Source organism: Oncorhynchus tshawytscha, linkage group LG22 (genome assembly GCF_018296145.1).
Source record: "Oncorhynchus tshawytscha isolate Ot180627B linkage group LG22, Otsh_v2.0, whole genome shotgun sequence".
Lineage (NCBI taxonomy): Eukaryota > Metazoa > Chordata > Actinopteri > Salmoniformes > Salmonidae > Oncorhynchus > Oncorhynchus tshawytscha.
The window spans coordinates 34,692,486-34,709,636 of record NC_056450.1 but is presented as its reverse complement, the minus strand read 5'-3'; the positions used below and the strand labels follow the sequence as shown (position 1 = coordinate 34,709,636).

The window sequence follows — 17,151 nt, the reverse complement described above, 5'->3', positions numbered from 1 at the left end:
CCCTTACCTTAACCATTCAGAGTTAATGTCTAACCTTAACCATTCAGAGTTAATGCCTAACCTTAACCCTAACCTTCAAAATGTTGAGGTAATGCATAAACTTAACATTGAACACTTTGAAAAATTACATTTGTAACAACTTCGAAATTTGACGTTTGAGAAACATGGATGAACGTCTCATTCTGACGTGAGACTGTGAGAGCTAGTTGAAACACAACCACAACCTCCAGAGTATGACTCAGCAGTTTTTTACCATTTTCTCTTTCTAATCATTTACCTTGTCATTGGGGCAATTTTTCAAAAAGCCACTTTGTGCTACCATGATGACATCATCAGTAGGCGTCAGCATACTATGAGTGTTCCCAGTGGCTGTGCTGGTCCCAATGGTAATTAGCCATTATGCTAATGCTGCAGCAATGGAAGTCACAGTTGGACCCCAGAGACTGAAGTACCATAGAGAGTGGGCCCGGTATGGCGGTACTGTACACACACGAGCATGCATGTACGCAGAAACACACACACACACACACACACACAGAACCCCTTCGTGAGAGAGCACTGGTGACACAGGTGAATCACACCAAGGGCTTTTGTGGGGAAACACTAGCTAAGCAGACCCCAGAGGACTGCTAGATACACACTCGGTCTCTCTCACAGAGCAGGGCCAAGTGAAGGGATGAGGGGTCAAGATGCTAACATCATACACTGAGGTCAATGCGAGATGTGTGTGTAAATTAAAGTTACAATATATCTAACCCATGGATAGGACTACAGTAAGCTATGATGATTATCCATTTCCCCCTCTGTCAGGAAGAGCGATGCGTCCCATACTATCGGGCATGGACCCTGCCGTTTGATGCATTGTGTCATAGATTACCCTGGTGTTGTTTTGGTTTTCGGCGAGCGTGGTGTGGCGTGTTTGTCATTGTCAGTCCCCAGGAAATTGAGGTGAAAGTTGAACGGTTCCTCGTTAGGCTTGGCCGACAGCAGCAGGTAGGGGCATCGTTGTGTCTGGATCTCAGGTCATATGCTGTAGAGATTAACCATGCAGAAATCAATAACTCTATAATATTCACAATCGGGTTAATAGAGGTTAGGATAAACATCCATGTAGGATAAAACCAAGCTTAATTAATCACTCATCAAATGGTTCTACATCTGTCCATAATAGAGATACAGGAGGAGGGGGATAGCAGGCATTTTAAAACCCTACTCATGACAGTGTCACACGCACACACAGGCACGCGCGCACGCACACACACACACATGCACGCACACACACACATACACACGCACGCACCTGCACACACGCACGCACGCAGACGCACACACACACACACACACACACACACACACACACACACACACACACACACACACACACACACACACACACACACTGGATCTGGGGCTATGCCATGGCTGGCTGAGCTATAGTTGTTTGATGGCTTTGCGCAAGAAGACTATTCATTTTTCATGACCATCTATAAGAGAGAACATGATTCAATAATATGGTAATAAGTTTCCCTCTCCTAAATATCCCAGTCAGGGGAGGACTGACAGGGGCGTGATCAGGCAGGCATGGTGCTAGACAGACCTACTAGCATCCACACACACACACACACACACACACACACACACACACACACACACACACACACACACACACAAAACATCTGCCCCTCTCACTAACACCAGTCGTGTAAAGTACTTTAGTAAAAATACTTTAAAGTACTACTTAAGTAGTTTTTTGGGGTATCTGTACTTTACTTTACCATTTCTATTTTTGATTACTTTTACTTTTACTTCACTACATTCCTAAAGAAAATAATGTACTTTTTACTCCATACATTTCCTGACACCCAAAACTACATTTTGAATTCTCAGGCAGGACAGCAATATGGTCCAATTCCCACACCTATAAATATAACGTGTTGTCATCCCTTTTGCCTCTGATCTGCCGGACTCACTGAACACAAACACTGTGTTTGTAGATTATCTGAGTGTTGGAGTGTGCCCCTGACTGTCCGGACTCACTGAACACAAACACTGTGTTTGTAGATTATCTGAGTGTTGGAGTGTACCCCTGACTGTCCGGACTCACTGAACACAAACACTGTGTTTGTAGATTATCTGAGTGTTGGAGTGTACCCCTGACTGTCCGGACTCACTGAACACAAACACTGTGTTTGTAGATTATCTGAGTGTTGGAGTGTACCCCTGACTGTCCATAAAAAACACTGTAAAACATCTGTGTTTGTAGACTGTATCTGACATTAAAACACTGTGTTTGTAGATTATCTGAGTGTTGGAGTGTACCCCTGACTGTCCATAAATACATTAAAACACTGTGTTTGTAGATTATCTGAGTGTTGGAGTGTACCCCTGACTGTCCATAAATACATTAAAACACTGTGTTTGTAGATTATCTGAGTGTTGGAGTGTACCCCTGACTGTCCATAAATACATTAAAACACTGTGTTTGTAGATTATCTGAGTGTTGGAGTGTACCCCTGACTGTCCATAAATACATTAAAACACTGTGTTTGTAGATTATCTGAGTGTTGGAGTGTACCCCTGACTGTCCATAAATACATTAAAACACTGTGTTTGTAGATTATCTGAGTGTTGGAATGTACCCCTGACTGTCCGGACTCACTGAACACAAACACTGTGTTTGTAGATTATCTGAGTGTTGGAGTGTACCCCTGACTGTCTGACTGTGTTTGTAGATTATCGGACTCACTGAACACAAAACACTGTGTTTGTAGATTATCTGAGTGTTGGAGTGTGCCCCTGACTGTGTTGAACACAAACACTGTGTTTGTAGATTATCTGAGTGTTGGAGTGTACCCCTGACTGTCCATAAATACATTAAAACACTGTGTTTGTAGATTATCTGAGTGTTGGAGTGTACCCCTGACTGTGTACCCCTGACTGTCCATAAATACATTAAAACACTGTGTTTGTAGATTATCTGAGTGTTGGAGTGTACCCCTGACTGTCCATAAATACATTAAAACACTGTGTTTGTAGATTATCTGAGTGTTGGAATGTACCCCTGACTGTCCGGACTCACTGAACACAAACACTGTGTTTGTAGATTATCTGAGTGTTGGAGTGTACCCCTGACTGTCCATAAATACATTAAAACACTTAATATAAGGAATTTGATGTAGAACATTTACTTTGACTTTTACTCAAGTATGATGATTCAGTACTTTTTTTAAGTACATTTAAGTACATTTAAGTACATTTAAAACCAGATACTTTTAGACTTTTATTCAAGTAGTATTTTACTTGGTGACTTTCCCTTTTACTTGAGTCATTTTCTATTAAGGTATTTTTACTTTTACTCAAGTATTACAATTAAGTACTTTTTCCACAACTGACTAAAACTTTGTGATAACCACACATATTAAAACCTTACTGTAAAGACATCTGTTCACAGTTAACATTGTGAGACCCCAGAACTCCTAGTTAAGGCTCATTACTCTACATTACCAACACTCATCTGGGGACAAGGGATGTGTTGCTTTCTCTCTCTCTCTCGCTCTCTCTCTCTCTCTCTCTTTGTCCCTTGCTGTCTCTCTCTCTCTCTCTCTCTCTCTCTCTTTGTCCCTTTCTGTCTCTCTCTCTCTTTGTCCCTTTCTGTCTCTCTCTCTCTCTGTCTCTTCCTCTCTCTCCACCCCTCTCTGTGTATATACAGGGAGCCATCCTGCTTCATTAGGCCTCCTCAGCAGTAGCAGCCTGTACTGTGGATGCCTGGCAACTGAAAACAGTCTCTTTCATGTGCTGAGCTGCTGATGGACTCTCTAATTCTGTACTAATGGAGGCAGCTGAGCCACGTCGCTCATTAAAAATGAATTGAGACAGGCTCTAGGAGATGGTAATTACACATAGAGACAGACACCTGGTAAGGACCCTGCTTAACATCAGCCCATCTGAGAGGTAGAGGGGTCTCAGGGGGAGAGAGAGAGAGACAGGGGGATACAGAAGTAGAGAGAAGAGATGGAGGGAGTGACATGAGAGAGAGCTTGAATTTAAATAAGAGAGAAAGAGATTAAATTGAATTGAGAGAGCGAGAGAGAAAGAGAGAGAGAGAGAGAGAGTGGTCCTTTGTAGCTCAGTTGGTAGAGCATGGCACTAGTAACGCCAGGGTTGTGGGTTTGATTGATTAAATATAGAGCGAGGCAAAGGGAGGCAACGGTAAGAAAGCAGACAAGAGATGGAAAAGGGTGGCTAGATAGAGAGGAAGGGGTGAAGAGAACACGGTGTGTGAGAGACATTTCCCAGCTGGAGTCAACATCCCATCCCAGAGTGATTTGTGTGATTCAATCTGAGGAGGGCAGACGGCATCGTGTTCTGAGGCTGAGGAGGGCAGACGGCATCGTGTTCTGAGGCTGAGGAGGGCAGACGGCATTGTGTTTTGAGGCTGAGGAGGGCAGACGGCATCGTGTTTTGAGGCTGAGGAGGGCAGACGGCATCGTGTTCTGAGGCTGAGGAGGGCAGAAGGCATCGTGTTTTGAGGCTGAGGAGGGCAGACGGCATCGTGTTCTGAGGCTGAGGAGGGCAGACGGCATCGTGTTCTGAGGCTGAGGAGGGCAGGGCAGATGGCATCGTGTTTTGAGGCTGAGGAGGGCAGACGGCATCGTGTTCTGAGGCTGAGGAGGGCAGAAGGCATCGTGTTCTGAGGCTGAGGAGGGCAGACGGCATCGTGTTCTGAGGCTGAGGAGGGCAGACGGCATCGTGTTTTGAGGCTGAGGAGGGCAGACGGCATCGTGTTCTGAGGCTGAGGAGGGCAGACGGCATCGTGTTCTGAGGCTGAGGAGGGCAGACGGCATCGTGTTTTGAGGCTGAGGAGGGCAGACGGCATCGTGTTCTGAGGCTGAGGAGGGCAGACGGCATCGTGTTCTGAGGCTGAGGAGGGCAGACGGCATTGTGTTCTGAGGCTGAGAAGGGTAGACAGCATCATGTTTTGAGGCTGAGGAGGAGAGAGGGCATCATGTTCTGAAGCTGAGTAGGGCAGACAGAATTCTGTTTTAAGGTTGATGAGGACAGACGGCATCGCGTTTTAAGGCTAAGGGGGGCAGACGGTATCGTGTTCTGAGGCTGAGGAGGGCAGACAGCATTGTGTTTTAAGGCTGAGGAGGGCAGACGGTATCGTGTTCTGAGGCTGAGGAGGGCAGACAGCATTGTGTTTTAAGGCTGAGGAGGGCAGACGGTATCGTGTTCTGAGGCTGAGGAGGGCAGACAGCATGGTGTTTTAAGGCTGAGGGGCCAGACGGTATCGTGTTCTGAGGCTGAGGAGGGCAGACAGCATTGTGTTTTAAGGCTGAGGGGCCAGACGGTATCGTGTTCTGAGGCTGAGGAGGGCAGACAGCATGGTGTTTTAAGGCTGAGGGGGCCAGACGGTATCGTGTTCTGAGGCTGAGGAGGGCAGACAGCATCGTGTTTGAGGGTGAGGAGGGCAGACGGTATCGTGTTCTGAGGCTGAGGAGGGCAGACGGTATCGTGTTCTGAGGCTGAGGAGGGCAGACGGTATCGTGTTCTGAGGCTGAGGAGGGCAGACAGCATGGTGTTTTAAGGCTGAGGGGCCAGACGGTATCGTGTTCTGAGGCTGAGGAGGGCAGACGGTATCGTGTTCCAAGGCTTTGTAAACAACAGGTGTGGACTAACAGTGAAATGCTTCCTGATGGGTCTTTCCCAACAACAGGAGAGAAAGAAAACAAAGAAAAGTAAAACACGTAATACAGTTCTTTTCTATTTTTATTTCACCTTTATTTAACCAGGTAGGCAAGTTGAGAACACCTTTATTTAACCAGGTAGGCTAGTTGAGAACACCTTTATTTAACCAGGTAGGCTAGTTGAGAACACCTTTATTTAACCAGGTAGGCTAGTTGAGAACACCTTTATTTAACCAGGTAGGCTAGTTGAGAACACCTTTATTTAACCAGGTAGGCAAGTTGAGAACACCTTTATTTAACCAGGTAGGCAAGTTGAGAACACATTTATTTAACCAGGTAGGCAAGTTGAGAACAAGTTCTCATTTACAATTGCGACCTGGCAAAGATAAAGGGCAAAGCAGTTTGACACATACAACGACAGAGTTACACATGGAGTAAAACAAACATACAGTCAATAATACAGTATAAACAAGTCTATATACAATGTGAACAAATGAGGTGAGATAAGGGAGGTAAAGGCAAAAAAGGCCATGGTGGCTGAGGCTGAGGAGGGCAGACAGCATTGTGTTTTAAGGCGTGTTCTGAAGTAAATACAATATAGCAAGTAAAACACTGGAATGGTAGATTTGCAGTGGAAGTATGTGTTCAAAGTAGAAATAAAAATAATGGGGTGCAAAGGAGCAAAATAAATAAACAAATTAAATACAGTAGGGAAAGAGGTAGTTGTTTGGGCTAAATTATAGGTGGGCTATGTACAGGTGCAGTAATCTGTTTTAAGCTGCTCTGACAGTTGGTGCTTAAAGCTAGTGAGGGAGATAAGTGTTTCCAGTTTCAGAGATTTTTGTAGTTCGTTTCAGTCATTGGAGCAGAGAACTGGAAGGCTGAGGCGGCCAAAGAAAGAATTGGTTTTGGGGAGGAGACTAGAGAGCATATTTTACCTGCTGGAGCGTGTGCTACAGGTGGGAGATGCTATGGTGACCAGTGAGCTGAGATAAGGGGGACTTTACCTAGCAGGGTCTTGTAGATGACATGGAGCCAGTGGGTTTGGCGACAGAGTATGAAGCAAGGGCCAGCCAACGAGAGCGTACAGGCTTTGTAAACAACAGGTGTGGACTAACAGTGAAATGCTTCCTTCTTTCCCAACAACAGGAGAGAAAGAAAACAAAGAAAAGTTTCGCAATGGTGGGTAGTATATGGGGCTTTGGTGACAAAACGGATGGCACTGTGATAGACTGCATCCAATTTGTTGAGTAGGGTATTGGAGGCTATTTGTAAATGTTGTTGTTTCAGCAAAATTTGCAAAATGGAACATTTTTTAAAAACTATACACGACTTCATAAAAATAATATTTTGTTACCATACGAAACACACACATTTCATGACTTCAATCTCTTTGAACCAGTTACACACTGCTGTTGCTAACCTAAAAACACTTTTAGCAAGTCTAATTGTCAGTGATTGGAGTACTGTAAACGAAGTACACAGAGAAAGTGCAACTATACAAACACTACACAAGACCAATGCTGCAGACTGAGGAAAACGTCATGTATTTCTCTCCATATACACAAATCAGTCAACATGTCAACGTGGAGAATCACAACAAAACATGTCCCAGTTGTCATGCTACTACAGTAGTGTGCATAACACTGTTAGCTCAGCAAACAGACACACGTAACAATTACAGTAACTAACAACAACAAACATTAAAAATAATCGGGAAAAAACTGACAATATTGTACAGAAAATACTACAGTAAACATACTATACATTATCTCTTCGCCTAGCTGGATCTGGCCAGAGAATTTCATCAACATCACAAGCAATATCGTCATTAGCAAGACAACTAGGCTGGAGATCGTAAACCTTCCACTGCCATGCAGAGAAAATCTCTTCGACAGGGTTTAGAACTGGAGAGTATGGTGGAAGGTATAGTACTGTCAACTGTGGATGGTGTTGATACCAGTTCTGGACCAAAGCAGAGCGGTGGAATGACACATTGTCCCAGATGACCGTGTAGTGCATCTGGTGCATTTCATTACCTGCTGTGACGATGTGGTGCAATCGGTCCAAACATTTCGAGAATGTGAGGTGTGTTTTAAGGGCCCATTTTGGCATGACGGAGGACAACCCCATGCTGTGAAATGACAGTGCAAAGGGTGATGTTACCCCCACGTTGCCCTGGGACATTGATTATAGCCCTGTGGCCAATGATATTTCTGCCTCTCCTTCTTGCTTTTGTGAGGTTGAACCCTGCCTCATCAATATATATGAATTCATGCAGGATTTCCTCAGCATCCATCTGCAAAACTCCCTGCAGTACAGTGAAAGACCAGATTGTGTAGTTCAGGATAGAACTAGTATACAGTCAATGTAAAAAGTCATGTGTGCAGTATGCAACATCACAGTGCTAAAGTGAACAATACAAACCTCCACATACTCCTGCCACAGCCGTTTGACCCTCTCTGAATTCTGCTCAAAAGGCACTCGATAAAGTTGTTTCATTTGAACCTGATGTCTTTTCAGGATGCGTGCCAGTGTTGACTGAGAGACCTGATGGACATTATTGAAAATGGCATGGTCACCGATAATGTTGTCTTGTAGATCTCTGAGCCTGATAGCATTATTGGCCAAAACCATGTTTATTATCTCTCTCTTGTTCTTGCGTGAATATGGGCCCCCTTCCTCCTTGTCATTCCCGACCCTCAATCCTATGTAGAGAATAATACATGTAACTTACTGTAGAATGTCACAGGAAGGGGTATCACAAGTGCTGATATGGTGCAGACAATAAGCAGCTGATTACTGTAACTGTAGACAGATCTACCTGTTTTCCTGTCGAAAAGTCCTTATGCCAGATGCCACTGTATATCTGCTAAGATTTGGCTGAACTCTCAGTCCAGCCTCCCTCAGCGTCAACCCGTGGTTCTCAACATGGTCCACTAATGTTGCACGAATGTCATTTGATAAGTTTGGTCCTCTTCTTCTTTGTGCACATTCTCCTCCCGCTTCAGGTCTTCCTCGACCTCTGGCTTGGCCTCTGCCTCTTCCTCTACCTCCTTCTCCTCCTCTGTGTACTCCTCCTCTCACTCTTACTCTTCTTCTGACTCCTTCCATTTTGGTTGAAGGCAGGTGAACCTACCTGCTGCATTTTTATAGTGCTTAATTAAACCTGATTGGTGCGTCTACAATTTAGCAATCATGTGTTTGTTCACCTGATGGCTGTGTTTAACAGATTGGCTCATGGGTGTGGTAATTTGACAGTCAGTGCTTTGGAATTGCAAGGAAGTGACATCATGATATACTTCTGTGTCTGATGTATACAAGTGTGTTCAGTGTTTCCCTCGAGACCTGGGGGCGGCCCTTCAGGAATTCCAGGATCCAATTGCAGAGGGAGGTGTTCAGTCCCAGGGTCCTTAGCTTAGTGATGAGCTTGGAGAGCACTAAGGTGTTGAATGCTAAACTGTTGTCAATGAACAGCATTCTCAAATAGGTGTTCCTATTGTCCAGGTGGGAAAAGACAGTCTGGAGTGCAATATAGATTGCTTCATCTGTGGATCTGTTGCCTACTGTTTATATTGTAATGCAGTTTTCTCAGGTTTCATTTGAAGCATCATTTTATACGTTGGTTGTTTGTATCAATTGCAAAGAAATTGTCTACTTTGTATTTGTATTCAACTTTGTTCTGAAGTTATCGTTGGTCACAGAGACAGATAAAACATGTGATTCCAAGTTTACCATAAATCTTCTGTGGGAGGGCCAAAAATGATCTAACAACACACTTAGCTGTTCTATGAGTGAAATTAAATTACGAGGGTTTTCAAGTGCAACGTTAATAATGCTGCTTTTGGGAAACAGCTCTGCGATTTAACGATGCTCCTACGAAGGTTCTAACGATAAACTTAGCCTTAAGATGCCGGGCCCTGTGCTGAAAGACATGTCAAGTGTCAGGGATGTTTATGTCACAGAGCAAAGCTAGCTTATCCCCGCCTTACAAAGAAACCAGGAAGGAAATGCATAGAGAAATGAAATGATCAGAGATAGACTGCTGACAGGAAAAGAAAGAGATGATCAACTGAACTCCTGTCTAAGAACACTGGAAGAGAGACAAATGTATGTCACTGAGAAGGTTATCAAGTACGGTAGCACTTTACAATACATCCACGTAATAAATCATTTACAATGGAATAGTAAATACTTAATTGATATTTTATTAATCATTATGCCCACATTTGTAAACGTTTGTGTTGTGTGGTTCTTCTTTTACCTGTGATATGTTCTTGGGTATTTTGAGACCTTGAAGACCATCAGATACTGCTGGTATGTCTACCAATGGCGTGCCCATCTTTCTGTGAGAAATGACACTGGTCACTCAAAAATGTTAAAAGTTAAAAAGTATAAATAGCCCACAGCTAAGATGAGGCCACGAGGACTTAATTTATAAGGACCTATTGTTGGGTTCTAGCTTGAAATATACTTATTCATGTTACCATACTAGAACATATTGATTACTTTACATGTATAATGAAAGTATATGTTGGGGTCAATGGAGGGTGGATAAGAACTAGGTGTATGGAAAGTTGGCAGGGGGTTGGCAGAAAGTTTACATTAAATATCATGGCTCCTACGGAGGGGGAAAAGGGCAACGGTCTGGTTTCAGTCACTGATAAGGTAGGACATCCAAGGAGGAGTGAGGAATGAGGAATTCAGCAAGAGATCACAGGTCAGATGACGTGAGAAGGAACAGTCCTGTTACACACATATACTTCCACTCCCTGGAAGGTTCTAGCATCAGACAGGGCCATGACTACACCAGTGCTAGGAACCAATTAAGTTCCTGACTTAGCAACAGAAATGTATTGGCTGTCTAGATGTGGACTTGACTCCGCCTAGTAGGAGGGTATAAATATATGTGCTTGTGTAAACATGTCTTTGTCTTTGCATCTGTATGACCCAGTGGGTGAATCAACCTGGGTTGAGACGTTTTTAGTTGTCCATGAGTTTTTACTGTTTGTTCAGAACCTAACAGTTGGCGTTGTCGGCAGGATTCACCACGATTTACAGTCGAACTGGTGAGTCCAAATCAGTGAAACAGGAGCCGGCCCCAAAAACAAGGTAGGCACAGTTCCTACACCTGTTACCACTCATTTTGACATCTTGGGGAGATGAGAGTCGTACGCTGAAACAATTATAGTATACAGACCTAGACAGCCTGAGCTTATTCATTAGTCCCATTGTATTACGACCGGTCGTAGATTTATGGTATAGTGTAAGTCCCGGAAGGTAAACCTGAGCAGGGTGAACCCTGCGGAGGGTAAGTCCTAGGGGGTAAATCCCGAGTGGTTTGGTTCCTGCTAGCTTCATATAAGCATAGGGTGAGTCCCGGAAGGTAAGCCTGAGCAGGCTGGTCCCTGCGGAGGGTAAGTCCTTGGAGGCAAATCCCGAGTGGGGTTGGTTCCCTGCTAGACCTGTAAATGGTGGGTGAAAGCCCAGCCGTGATGTCCGTGAGGCCGTAGAGGATAAATTGTCATGCTTGTGTACTAGTATGGTAGGTTGTAGAGAAGTAGTCCATGGAGAAGGATGGAGGAGGGAATGTGGATGTAACAGTCAGTCCTGTTACACACACATATACTTCCACTCCCAGGAAGGTTCTAGCATCAGACAGGGCCATGACTACACCAGTGAAAGGAGCCAATGAAGTTCCTGACTTAGCAACAGAGACATATTGGCTGTCTAGATGGGCAAGGAGATTAAACTTGGTTTGAGCTTTTCTAGTTGTCCGTGAGATTTTACTCTGTTGTTCAGAACCTGACATCATATTAAACATCGTATGTATGGAGTAATGGTTAATAAATGATGAATAAACTATTTACTAATCCATTGTAAATGATTTGTTACGTTATTATAAAGTGCTACCACGAGTACTATCACAGCCTTTATACAACTATGAGAAGCTGTCGTAACTTTTAAAAGAAGGCCATTCATTTAAAACGCAAATGAATTATAATGGAGGAGATACAGGTGAGAAGGAAGCAAACAAGATGAAAGGATGACAGATAGAGAGCGGTGATCGTTGCGTCGGAGCTGGCGTATGAACAAACAACAGACGCTCAGCCGTGGAATTGTGACTGTTAAATTACAGCTAATTTATATTTACACAGAACAGGGAAACGACCCAAAACAAAGGAAACAGCCTCCAGAACTAAAGCTATTAGGTAAAGCAGTGTTTTCATTGATTGGGTCATGTATTAGAAATGCAGACCCCATCACCCTGCCTACTGTTTAACTGGGCTTGTATTAGAGGTAGAGACTCAGTGATAAATTACCTTTAGATGTGGCTGTATTAGAGGTAGAGACTCAGTGATAAATTACCTTTAGATGTGGCTGTATTAGAGGTAGAGACTCAGTGATAAATTACCTTTAGATGTGGCTGTATTAGAGGTAGAGACTCAGTGATAAATTACCTTTAGATGTGGTTGTATTAGGAGGTAGAGACTCAGTGATAAATTACCTTTAGATGTGGCTGTATTAGAGGTAGAGACTCAGTGATAAATGACCTTTAGATGTGGTTGCATTAGAGGTAGAGACTCAGTGATAAATTACCTTTAGATGTGGCTGTATTAGAGGTAGAGACTCAGTGATAAATTACCTTTAGATGTGGCTGTATTAGAGGTAGAGACTCAGTGATAAATTACCTTTAGATGTGGCTGTATTAGAGGTAGAGACTCAGTGATAAATTACCTTTAGATGTGGTTGTATTAGAGGTAGAGACTCAGTGATAAATTACCTTTAGATGTGGCTGCATTAGAGGTAGAGACTCAGTGATAAATGACCTTTAGATGTGGTTGCATTAGAGGTAGAGACTCAGTGATAAATTACCTTTAGATGTGGCTGTATTAGGAGGTAGAGACTCAGTGATAAATGACCTTTAGATGTGGTTGCATTAGAGGTAGAGACTCAGTGATAAATGACCTTTAGATGTGGTTGTATTAGGAGGTAGAGACTCAATGATGAATTACCTTTAGATGTGGTTGTATTAGGAGGTAGAGACTCAGTGATAAATGACCTTTAGATGTGGTTGTATTAGGAGGTAGAGACTCAATGATGAATTACCTTTAGATGTGGTTGTATTAGGAGGTAGAGACTCAGTGATAAATTACCTTTAGATGTGGTTGTATTAGGAGGCAGAGACTCAGTGATAAATTACCTTTAGATGTGGTTGTATTAGGAGGCAGAGACTTAGTGATAAATGACCTTTAGATGTGGTTGTATTAGGAGGAAGAGACTCAGTGATAAATGACCTTTAGATGTGGTTGCATTAGGAGGCAGAGACTCAGTGATAAATGACCTTTAGATGTGGTTGTATTAGGACCTTTAGATGTGGTTGTATTAGGACCTTTAGATGTGGTTGTATTAGGACCTTTAGATGTGGTTGTATTAGGAGGCAGAGACTCAGTGATAAATTACCTTTAGATGTGGTTGTATTAGGACCTTTAGATGTGGTTGTATTAGGACCTTTAGATGTGGTTGTATTAGGACCTTTAGATGTGGTTGTATTAGGAGGCAGAGACTCAGTGATAAATGACCTTTAGATGTGGTTGTATTAGGACCTTTAGATGTGGTTGTATTAGGAGGCAGAGACTCAGTGATAAATGACCTTTAGATGTGGTTGTATTAGGACCTTTAGATGTGGTTGTATTAGGAGGAAGAGACTCAGTGATAAATGACCTTTAGATGTGGTTGTATTAGGAGGCAGAGACTCAGTGATAAATGACCTTTAGATGTGGTTGTTTTAGGAGGAAGAGACTCAGTGATAAATGACCTTTAGATGTGGTTGTATTAGGACCTTTAGATGTGGTTGTATTAGGACCTTTAGATGTGGTTGCATTAGGAGGCAGAGACTCAGTGATAAATGACCTTTAGATGTGGTTGCATTAGGAGGCAGAGACTCAGTGATAAATGACCTTTAGATGTGGTTGCATTAGGACCTTTAGATGTGGTTGCATTAGGAGGCAGAGACTCAGTGATAAATGACCTTTAGATGTGGTTGTATTAGGACCTTTAGATGTGGTTGTATTAGGACCTTTAGATGTGGTTGTATTAGGACCTTTAGATGTGGTTGTATTAGGAGGCAGAGACTCAGTGATAAATGACCTTTAGATGTGGTTGTATTAGGAGGAAGAGAATCAGTGATAAATGACCTTTAGATGTGGTTGTATTAGGAGGCAGAGACTCAGTGATAAATGACCTTTAGATGTGGTTGCATTAGGAGGCAGAGACTCAGTGATAAATGACCTTTAGATGTGGTTGTATTAGGACCTTTAGATGTGGTTGTATTAGGACCTTTAGATGTGGTTGCATTAGGAGGCAGAGACTCAGTGATAAATGACCTTTAGATGTGGTTGCATTAGGAGGCAGAGACTCAGTGATAAATGACCTTTAGATGTGGTTGCATTAGGAGGCAGAGACTCAGTGATAAATGACCTTTAGATGTGGTTGTATTAGGACCTTTAGATGTGGTTGTATTAGGACCTTTAGATGTGGTTGTATTAGGACCTTTAGATGTGGTTGTATTAGAGGCAGAGACTCAGTGATAAATGACCTTTAGATGTGGTTGTATTAGGACCTTTAGATGTGGTTGTATTAGGACCTTTAGATGTGGTTGTATTAGGACCTTTAGATGTGGTTGTATTAGGACCTTTAGATGTGGTTGCATTAGGAGGCAGAGACTCAGTGACAAATGACCTTTAGATGTGGTTGCATTAGGAGGCAGAGACTCAGTGATAAATGACCTTTAGATGTGGTTGCATTAGGAGGTAGAGACTCAGTGATAAATGAACTTTAGATGTGGTTGTATTAGGACCTTTAGATGTGGTTGTATTAGGACCTTTAGATGTGGTTGTATTAGGACCTTTAGATGTGGTTGCATTAGTGGCAGAGACTCAGTGATAAATGACCTTTAGATGTGGTTGTATTAGGACCTTTAGATGTGGTTGCATTAGGAGGTAGAGACTCAGTGATAAATGACCTTTAGATGTGGTTGCATTAGGAGGCAGAGACTCAGTGATAAATGACCTTTAGATGTGGTTGTATTAGGAGGCAGAGACTCAGTGATAAATGACCTTTAGATGTGGTTGGGTTGCATTAGGAGGCAGAGACTCAGTGATAAATGACCTTTAGATGTGGTTGTATTAGGAGGAAGAGACTCAGTGATAAATGACCTTTAGATGTGGTTGCATTAGGAGGCAGAGACTCAGTGATAAATGACCTTTAGATGTGGTTGCATTAGGAGGCAGAGACTCAGTGATAAATGACCTTTAGATGTGGTTGCATTAGGAGGCAGAGACTCAGTGATAAATGACCTTTAGATGTGGTTGTATTAGGACCTTTAGATGTGGTTGCATTAGGACCTTTAGATGTGGTTGCATTAGGACCTTTAGATGTGGTTGCATTAGGAGGTAGAGACTCAGTGATAAATGACCTTTAGATGTGGTTGCATTAGGACCTTTAGATGTGGTTGCATTAGGAGGTAGAGACTCAGTGATAAATGACCTTTAGATGTGGTTGCATTAGGACCTTTAGATGTGGTTGCATTAGGACCTTTAGATGTGGTTGCATTAGGACCTTTAGATGTGGTTGCATTAGGACCTTTAGATGTGGTTGTATTAGGACCTTTAGATGTGGTTGCATTAGGACCTTTAGATGTGGTTGCATTAGGACCTTTAGATGTGGTTGCATTAGGAGGTAGAGACTCAGTGATAAATGACCTTTAGATGTGGTTGCATTAGGAGGTAGAGACTCAGTGATAAATGACCTTTAGATGTGGTTGCATTAGGAGGCAGAGACTCAGTGATAAATGACCTTTAGATGTGGTTGCATTAGGAGGCAGAGACTCAGTGATAAATGACCTTTAGATGTGGTTGCATTAGGAGGCAGAGACTCAGTGATAAATGACCTTTAGATGTGGTTGCATTAGGAGGCAGAGACTCAGTGATAAATGACCTTTAGATGTGGTTGCATTAGGAGGCAGAGACTCAGTGATAAATGACCTTTAGTGTGTTGTATTAGGACCTTTAGATGTGGTTGCATTAGGACCTTTAGATGTGGTTGCATTAGGAGGTAGAGACTCAGTGATAAATGACCTTTAGATGTGGTTGCATTAGGAGGCAGAGACTCAGTGATAAATTACCTTTAGATGTGGTTGCATTAGGAGGCAGAGACTCAGTGATAAATGACCTTTAGATGTGGTTGCATTAGGAGGCAGAGGCTCAGTGATAAATGACCTTTAGATGTGGTTGCATTAGGAGGCAGAGACTCAGTGATAAATGACCTTTAGATGTGGTTGCATTAGGAGGCAGAGACTCAGTAATAAATGACCTTTAGATGTGGTTGTATTATGACCTTTAGATGTGGTTGTATTAGGACCTTTAGATGTGGTTGTATTAGGACCTTTAGATGTGGTTGTATTATGACCTTTAGATGTGGTTGTATTAGGACCTTTAGATGTGGTTGTATTAGGACCTTTAGATGTGGTTGCATTAGGAGGCAGAGACTCAGTGATAAATGACCTTTAGATGTGGTTGCATTAGGAGGCAGAGACTCAGTGATAAATGACCTTTAGATGTGGTTGCATTAGGAGGCAGAGACTCAGTGATAAATGACCTTTAGATGTGGTTGCATTAGGAGGCAGAGACTTGATAAATGACCTTTAGATGTGGTTGTATTAGGACCTTTAGATGTGGTTGTATTAGGACCTTTAGATGTGGTTGCATTAGGACCTTTAGATGTGGTTGCATTAGGAGGTAGAGACTCAGTGATAAATGACCTTTAGAAGTGGTTGTATTAGGACCTTTAGATGTGGTTGTATTAGGACCTTTAGATGTGGTTGCAGCATTAGGAGGCAGAGACTCAGTGATAAATGACCTTTAGATGTGGTTGCATTAGGACCTTTAGATGTGGTTGCATTAGGACCTTTAGATGTGGTTGTATTAGGACCTTTAGATGTGGTTGCATTAGGACCTTTAGATGTGGTTGCATTAGGACCTTTAGATGTGGTTGCATTAGGAGGTAGAGACTCAGTGATAAATGACCTTTAGATGTGGTTGCATTAGGACCTTTAGATGTGGTTGCATTAGGACCTTTAGATGTCGATGGGATCATGTTCCTGATCAAACACGCTCTAAAAGTTATCCTCATTCTTCGACGACTGTTTGTTTAAATTCTCCCATTCGCTTCCACTTGGTAAAGTTCTGAGGTAGTGGGTCTGGATGAAATACATGATACAGGCAAACTGCATTAACAATATGATAAACAATATTATATCATCCTTCCTTAGACAACTGGATTTTTGAAGTGTTGATCTTGGGGAGAGGGGTCACTCCATCTCTGGGTGCCTCGATAGGCTAAAGCAACATCCTCTGTTTAATTCTACTTTGTGTATTGAACTTGTATAAGAACGCTGTAGACA

General features: G+C 42.7%; 1 protein-coding gene and 1 long non-coding RNA gene across 3 annotated transcripts in view; both read right to left on the bottom strand.

Annotated features, from left to right (window-relative positions):
* LOC112229716 (potassium voltage-gated channel subfamily D member 3) overlaps positions 1-17,151 on the bottom strand; it is a 294,564-nt gene that overhangs the window by 203,072 nt on the left and 74,341 nt on the right. The gene's annotated exons all lie outside the window — the stretch shown is intronic.
* Positions 13,904-14,359, bottom strand: LOC121840461. The gene is made up of 2 exons (XR_006079656.1): positions 14,028-14,359; positions 13,904-13,979 (listed from the first exon to the last, which is right to left on the bottom strand). It is a non-coding gene; the product is annotated as an uncharacterized LOC121840461 (long non-coding RNA).